Raw genomic sequence first — 8,737 nt, 5'->3', positions numbered from 1 at the left:
TATGTAACAAAAAGTTTAAAGCAGCTATTATAAAAATGATTCTATAAGCAAATATAAACATACTTGAAACAAATGAAAAAAAAAAAGAAAACCTTAGCAAAGAAATAGAAGAATAAAAAAGAACCAAATGGAAGGGCTTACCTGGTGGCGCAGTGGTTGAGAATCTGCCTGCCAATGCAGGGGACACGGATTCGCGCCCTGGTCCAGGAAGATCCCACATGCCGTGGAGCAACTAAGCCCATGCACCACAACTACTGAGTCTGTGCTCTAGGGCCCATGTGCCACAACCACTGAGCCCATGTGCCACAGCTACTGAAGCCCATGTGCCTAGAGCCCGTGCTCTGCCACAAGAGAAGCCACCGCAATGAGAAGCCCGCGCACCGCAACAAAGAGTAGCCCCCGCTCACCACAACTAGAGAAAGCCCGCACACAGCAACGAAGACCCAACTCAGCCAAAATAAATTAAAAAAAAAAGAACCAAATGGAATATTTGGAACTGAATGCACTATACAGCAGAATGAAGGAGACAGAGGAAAAAATATCAGTGAACTCGAAGATAGAACAATGAAAATTACCCAAATTGAACAAGAGAGAAAATAAATGGAAAAAAAATTAACAGAGCTTCCTAGGACTATAACAAAAGCTATAACATTCATGTCATGAGAATCCCAGGAGAGGAAAAAGAGGACAAGGCTGGAAAAGTACTTGAAGAAATAATGGCTGAAAACTTCTCAAATTTGGCAAAAGATATAAACCTACAGATTCAAGAAGCGAACTCCAAACAGAATAAACTCTAAAGAATTTCACACCAGGACACATCATAGTCAAACTTCTGAAAACTAACAACAAACACAAAGTTCTTAAAAGCAGCAAGCGAAACAACACCTTACCTATAAGGAAACACAATTTGAACAACAGTAGATTTCTCATCTGAAGCCATGCAGGCCGAAGGAAGCTGCATGATGTATTTCATAGGCTGAAAGAAAAAAAAAACAACTGTCAACCTGAATCCTGTATCCAACAAAAATATCCTCCAGGAATGAAGAGGAAATCAAGACATTCTCAGATGAAGGACAGACACTAAGAGAATTTGTCCCCAGCTGCCCTTCCCTAAAGAATGGCTTAAGGAAGTTCTCTAAATGAATAGGAAATGATTTTTTTTAAAGAAATCTTGGAACATCAGAAAGAATATGGTAAGGAAAACTATGGATAAATAGAATTTACTTCTCCTTTGGAGTCTTCTAAATTATGTTGGAGGGTGGGAGCAAAATTATTACCCTGTGTGATGTAGTTTTAAATATATGTAAATACCTAAGACAAATATAGTGTAAATGGGGAAGTGTAAAAGGACATAAAGGGAGATAAAGTCTCTATACTTCACTTGAACTGGTAAAATGAAGACACCAATAGTCTGTAATAAGTTATATGTACATAATATAATACCTAGAACAATGACTAAAAAAGCTACACAAAGAGATACACTCAAAATAGCCATACATAAATTAAGATGGAATTCTAAAAATGTTCAAGTAACCCACAAGAAGGCAGGAAATAAGAAATCAGAAGAAATAAAAAAGAGAGAAAGAAAACAAAAAATAAAATTGCAGAATTAATTCCAAAATAGCAATAATTACATTAAAGTTAAATGGTATAAATATACCAATTAAAAAACAGAGACCTTTGTATGGTGACAGATTGTAACTAAACTTATCATGGTGATTATTTTGTAATATACAGAAATATCGAGTCACTATGTTGCGCACCAGGAACTAACATTGTGTTGCAAGTTAGCTATACTTTAAAAACAAACAAACTCATAGAAAAAGAGATCAAATTTGTGGTTACCAGAGGCAGGAGGTGGAGGGAAGGAGAATTGGATGAAGGTGGTCAAGGAGTACAAACTTCCAGTTACATGATAAATAAGTACTAGGGATGCAACATATAACATGATAAATATAATTAGCACTGCTGTGTGTTACATATGTAAGTTGTTAAGAGAGTAAATTCCAAGAGTTCTCATCACAAGGAAAAAAATTTTTTTCTCTTTTATTTTGTATCTATATGAAACAATGGATGTTCACTAAACTTATTTTGGTAATCATTTCATGATGTATGTAAGTCAAATCATTATACTGTACACCTTAAATTTATACAGTGCTGTATGTCAATTATATCTCAATTTAAAAAGACAGGGAAACTGTCAGAGTGAGTTAAGAAACATGACCCAACTATATGCTATTTACAAGAAGCTCATGTTAGCTATAATAACATAATTAGGTTGAAAGTAGAAGGATGGAAAAAGTTATATCATACAAACATTAATCAAAAGAAAGCAAGAGTGGCTATATTAATATCAGAATATATATAAAGAAAATATGTATGCTAATATACATTAGCAATATACACATTATATATAATAGACAATTTTATTATTTACATATTATATATTAAATTAAATATATACCAATATATAAATAAATAATAATAATACATATATAGACAGAGTGAAATATAAAATAGATTTCAGATCCAAAAGATTTAACTGAAACAGAGGGTATTATATAATGATAAAAGGGCCAATCCATCAAGATACAGCATTCCTAAATGTGGATGCACCAAACAATAGAGCTGCAAAACATGTGAAGCAAAAACTTATTAAACTAAAAGCAGAAATAGACAAATCTACAATTATAGTTGGAAATTTCAACACCCCTCTCTCAGTGATTGATAGAACAACTAGACAGAAAATCAGCAAGGATATAGAAGAACTCAACAACACCATCAACCAATCGGATCTAATCAACATCCATAGAACATTCCACCCAACAGCAGGATGCACAATTTCTTCATGTACCCATGGAACATATATCAAGATAGGCCCTATCCCAGGCCATGAAACAAACCTTAACAAATTTAAAAGAACTGAAATCACAGAGTATGTTATCCAACTGCAGTGGAATCAAACTAGAAATAAGTAATAGAACAATTACAAGAAAATCTGCAAACACTTGGAAACTAAGCAACATACTTCTAAACAATTCATGGATCAGAGGGGAAGTTTCAAGGGAAATTTAAAAATATATTGATGTTGAGGGACTTCCCTTGTGGTCCAGTGGTTAAGACTCCGTGCTCCCAGTGCAGGGGGCCTGGGTTCGATCTCTGGTCAGGGAACTAGATCCCACATGCCACAAATAAAGATACTGCGTGCTGCAACTAAAAGATCCTGCATGCCGCAACTAAAGATCCTGCATGCCACAGTGAAGATCAAAGATCATGCATGCCATGACTAAGACCCAGCGCAGCCAAATAAATAATAAATATTTTTAAAAAATAAAGAAAGGATTGTTGTAAATATATATATATATGTTGAAATGAATGAAAATGAAAACACAACATATCAAAATCTGTGGGACACAGCTAAAGCAGTGCTGAGAGGGAAATTTTTAGCACTAATTGCATATAATAATGGAAAAGGAAAAGTCTGAAATCAGTAACCCAAGCTCCCACCTCAAGGACCTAGCAAAAGAAGGACAAAATAAATCCAAAGCAAGTAGAAGGAAAGAAATAATAAAGATAAGAGCAGAAAGCAATGAAATGAAAACAGAAAAACAATAGAAAAAAATAAATGAAACAAAGAGCTGGTTTTTTAGAAAGATCAAAAAAATTGGCAAACCTCTAGTAAGACTGACAAAAAAAGAGAAGACACGTATTATATTACATACCCTACAGACATCAAAAGGATAACAAGGAAATATTATGAACCATTCTACACACAAATTTGTTAATTTAGGTGAAATGAACCAATTCCTCCAAAAACAAAAATTAACACCATTCATCCAATATGAAGTAGATCATTTGAATAACCCTATTACTATAAGGAAACTTCATTGGCAATTAGAAGACTTCAATTTTAAAAAAAGGAAATCTGCAGGTCCAGATGGTTTCACTAGACCATTCTACCAAACACAAGGAAGAATTAACACCAATTCTACAGAATCTCTTCCAGAAAAAAGAGAAAGGGGCATTGCCCAAATCATATTTCCCTAATACAAAAACTATATATAGTACAAAAAGAGAAAATTATAGGCCAATATTCTTATTACTATAGATGCAAAAATTCTAAAAAATGTTAGCAAATAGAATTCAATAATATACAGAAAGAATTATAGAATTCAATAATATACAGAAAGAATTATACAGTGTGAACAAGCAGAATTTATTCCAGGAATGCAATGCTAACTCAGTATTTGAAAATCAAGCAATGTAATCCTCCGTACAAACAAGTTAAAGAAGAAAAATCACATGATCATATCAATAGATGCAGAAAAAGAATTTGACAGAATCCAACACCCATTCATGAAAAAAAATCTCAGAAAAAATAAGAATATAGGGGGACTTCCTCAACTTGATAAAGAAATCTACAAAAACCCTATGGCTGACATCATACTTAATGGTGAGAAACTAGATGTTTTCCTCCTAAGGTCAGGAACAAGGCAAGGATATCTGCTCTTAACCACTCTTATTCATCATGGTGCTGGAAATTCTAGCCAGTGAAATAAGGCAAAAACGGAAATAAAAGGCAGACAGATAGGAAAGGAGGAAATAAAACTGTCCCTATTTGTAGACACGATTGTCTACATAGAAAATCCCAAGGAATCTACCAAAGAACTCTTAGGACAAATAAATGAGCTCAGCAAAGTTTCAGTATACAAGATAAATACATAGAAATCTACTGAATTTCTATATAATAGTAATGAACACATGGACACCAAAATTCAAATACAATACCATTTACAATCGCTCAAAAAATAATTAAATGATTAGGTATAATTCTAACAAAACACGTACAGGACTTGCATGCTGAAAATTACAAAATGCTGATAAAATAAATCAAAGATCTAAACAAAACTTCATGGATTGGAAGACTCAACATAGTAAAGAAGTCAATTCTCTTCCAAATTGATATACAGATTTAATGCAATTCCTATCAAAATCTAAGCAGGATTTCTTATAGATATAAACAAGATTATTCCATAGGGCTTCCCTGATGGCGCAGTGGTTGAGAGTCCGCCTGCCGATGCAGGGGACACGGGTTCGTGCCCCAGTCCAGGAAGATCCCACATGCCGCGGAGCGGCTGGGCCCGTGAGCCATGGCCGCTGAGCCTGCACGTCCAGAGCCTGTGCTCCGCAACGGGAGAGGCCACAACAGTGAGAGGCCCGCGTACCGCAAAAAAAAAAAAAAAGATTATTCCATAAAGTATATAGAAAAACAAAGTAACTAGAATAGCTAAAACAATTCTGAACAAGAATAAAGTGGGAAGAATCAGTCTACATGATTTCAAAGCTTATTATAAAGCTATAGTAATCAGGACTGTGTGATATTGGTGGAGGGACAGACACATAGATCAGTGAAATGAAATCGAGAACCCAGAATTAGACTCACTCAAATACGCCCAACTGATTTTTGACAAAGGTGCAAAAGCAATCCAATAAAAGAAAGATAGCCTTTTCAACAAATGACACTGGAGCAATTGGTCATCCGTCAGCAAAAATGAAACTCAATCTAAGTCTCATGATTTATACAAATATTAACTCAAAATGGATCAGGGATTTAAATGTAAAACTATAAAACTTTTAGAAAAAACACATAGGAGAAAATCTTTGGGATCTGGAGTAGGCAAAGAGATTTGACACTAAAAGCAGGATTCATAAAAGGAAAAATTGATAAGTTGGGCTTCACCAAAACGAAAAACTTTTGCTCTGTGAAAGATACAATTAAGAACATGAAAAGACAAGCTACAGAATGGGAGAAAATATTTGCAAACCACAATATGCCAAAGGACTAATATTCAGAATGTATTTTTTTTAAAAAAAACAACTCTGAAAACACACACACACACAAAAAAAAAATCCGTTAGAAAAATGGGCAAAAGACATTGAAGAGACATTTCACCAAAGAGGATATACCTATGACAAAGAAGTACATGAAAATATGTTTAAAATCATTAGCCACTAGGGAGATGGAAATCAAAATGGTGAGATATTACTGCTATCAGAAGGGTGAAAATAAAAAATAATGACAACACCCAAATACCAGCAAGGATGTAAAGAAACTATCATTTGGACATTGCTGGTGGGGAAAATGGCACAGCCACTCTGTAAAACACTTTGGTAATTTCTTAAAAAACTAAAAATGCAACCATTATATGACTCAGCAGTTGCACTCCTGGGCATCTATCCCAGAGAAATGAAAACTTATGTTCACACAAAAACCTATACAAGAATGTTTATAGCAGTTTTATTCATAATAGTAAAAAACTGGAAATAACCCAGATGTCCTTCAATAGGTGGATAGTTAAACTGTGTTACATTCATACTATGGAATGATACTCAGCAGCAAAATGGAACGAATGTCACCTCACATCCATTAGGATGGCTACTATAAAAAAAAAAAACAGAAGTGTTGGTGAGGATGTGGAGAAATTGGAACCATAGTACAATGTTTATGGTATTGTAAAATGGTGCAACCACTATGGAGAACAATATGGAAGTTCCTCAAAAATTTAAAACTAGAACTACCAAATGATCTAGCAATCTCACTTTGGATATATATCCAAAAGAATTGAAAGCAGGGTCTCAAAGAGATATTTTCACACCCACATTCATAGCAGCAGATGGAAGCAACCCAAATGTCCATCGATGGACAAATGAATAAACAAAATGTGATATATACATACAATGGCATATTATTCAGCCTTTAAAAAAAAAAGGAAGGAAATCGTGGCACATGCTACAACATGGAAGAACCTTAAGGACACTATGATAAATAAAATTAGCCAGTTACAAAAGACAAATACTCTATGACTCCACTTATATGAGGTATCTAAAGTAGTCAAATTCACTGAAACAGAAAGTAGGACGGTGGTTAACCGGGGCTTGTAGGGAGGAGGGAATGGGGAGTCGTCGTTTAATGGGTATAGAGTTTCAGTTTTGCAAGACAAAAAGAGTTCTGGAGATTGGTTGCACAATGTGAATGTACTTAACAAGGCTGAACTGTACACATAACACTGGTTAAGGTGGTAAATTTTTGTTATGTATATTTTACCACAATTAAATTTTTTTAAAAAGACTTTCATCATATAACTTTAAACTTGTGTCTCATTTCCAATACCTGCCTACCTAATATACTACAAATCCTTATTTTATATAAACACAGCAATTATTCTGAACAAAAATACTGCACAATATTGTCCATGTTAAGAAAAAGCATTTTGTTAAATGTATACATTTTAAATATACCACAATTTTTAACCCTTGCTTGGCATTTATTTTCTAATATATCCTGAAGATTAAAACTGGCCTTGTTTCTCCTCTTCAAACACCTCTTTTTCAACCACCTTTCCCTTTCCCCAAACTATGTTCTAATAACTATGTTCTAATTCTTCACCTGTCTATTGCCCCCATCCCGCTTCTTTGTATAGAATCCTCACCCTAGGGATCCTCAACTCAGGACCCTGTCATTTCTGTCTCCCATCCCTACTCAGCCTGCATTCATCTGATTGAGCCAGAACTGAAGACCAGGGAAGCCACTAGCTGCTTGGACGTGGGGAATTTCCCATCCTGCTTGTCAGGAACTGGCATGGAATGCTCTAGAACTGGGGTAAGGAGTGCTGAGTTAGAAGGTAGCAAGACTCAGAACAGACTTTTGTATGAGGCTGAAGTCAAAGCTTAGGAACTACCTCCAAAGTGAGGAGGAAAAAGTTGATGATAGAGTTGGCTAAAGCTCTCAGTAAACATTGGTGGGACAGGTCCCTTTGTCTGAAACAGAATCACAGTTACTGTTAGGAAACCACATAGCCCACAAATAAAGGGACAATTGGTTGGGTCAATGCTGTACCCCTAATAAACATGAGTCCTTAGTAGAGGTCAGGATAGATAGAAATGGATTCCAAATATACACTTAGATAACTATTAGCTTTACAAAGCAGAGGCTGGACCAGAGAAGCCTGATCTGAATCCCATCGAAGCATGTCACTCCAAATTGTTCTGCAGCTGGTAGGAAAAGACACAGCCATAGTTTCATGGGTGTCCCTGGCCAATTACATCCAGAACCAGCTCCCCATCTCTTTGTGATCACAAGGCTAGCTTCAAGGGAGTACAACTTGTGCGGTCACACAGGGCCCCCACTCAGAAGGGGCTTGATTTAATGCTACACTACTGCCATCTTGAAATTCTTAATAATTTTATCTTTGAATTTATGTTTTGTAAGTGTAGTTCAATGGGACAATAGATCATGCTCATAAGCAGAGTAGGTATGTGGGATAAAGAAAAAAAGCTTTATATTTTAGTACCTTTAACAGCAATTTTTTCCTTGCTTTTGAAAAAAGCATTTTCATTCTGCAATGGGCCTAGCCAATCAGGCAGCCAGTCCTCCATGACCACATTTTCCCTGCAAGACACATCAACTGCCTCAAATCTGCCAACCAGATTCTCTAGCTCTCCTTCAAGGAACCTGGAACTTTATGGTACTTTGTGCTTTTTTTCCCCTTAAATTCACAAAATATATTTATTAGAGGAAAATTAAAAAATATGTTAATCAAAAAGAAAAATATATAAAAATCATTGCTAATCCCAAGATCCAGAGATAACCACTCTCAATATTTTGGTATATATCCTGTTTATATGCACATGTACTCATTTTTATAAAAACAAATGTTAAGTCACAAGATTTAGTAAT

General features: G+C 35.2%; 1 long non-coding RNA gene across 2 annotated transcripts in view; it reads right to left on the bottom strand.

Annotated features, from left to right (window-relative positions):
* Positions 1-890: 890 nt before the first annotated feature.
* Positions 891-8,737, bottom strand: part of LOC137217013 (uncharacterized) — a 42,235-nt gene continuing 34,388 nt past the window's right edge. For both annotated transcript variants that reach the window (XR_010939974.1, XR_010939975.1), the window contains one exon: positions 891-976. This is a non-coding gene — a long non-coding RNA (uncharacterized lncRNA). The remainder of the gene's footprint in view (positions 977-8,737) is intronic.

The sequence above is a fragment of the Pseudorca crassidens genome, chromosome X (genome assembly GCF_039906515.1).
Source record: "Pseudorca crassidens isolate mPseCra1 chromosome X, mPseCra1.hap1, whole genome shotgun sequence".
In the NCBI taxonomy this organism is placed as follows: Eukaryota; Metazoa; Chordata; class Mammalia; order Artiodactyla; family Delphinidae; genus Pseudorca; species Pseudorca crassidens.
Note: the sequence above shows the minus strand (reverse complement) of the source record. Positions and strands in the feature narration are given on the sequence as shown.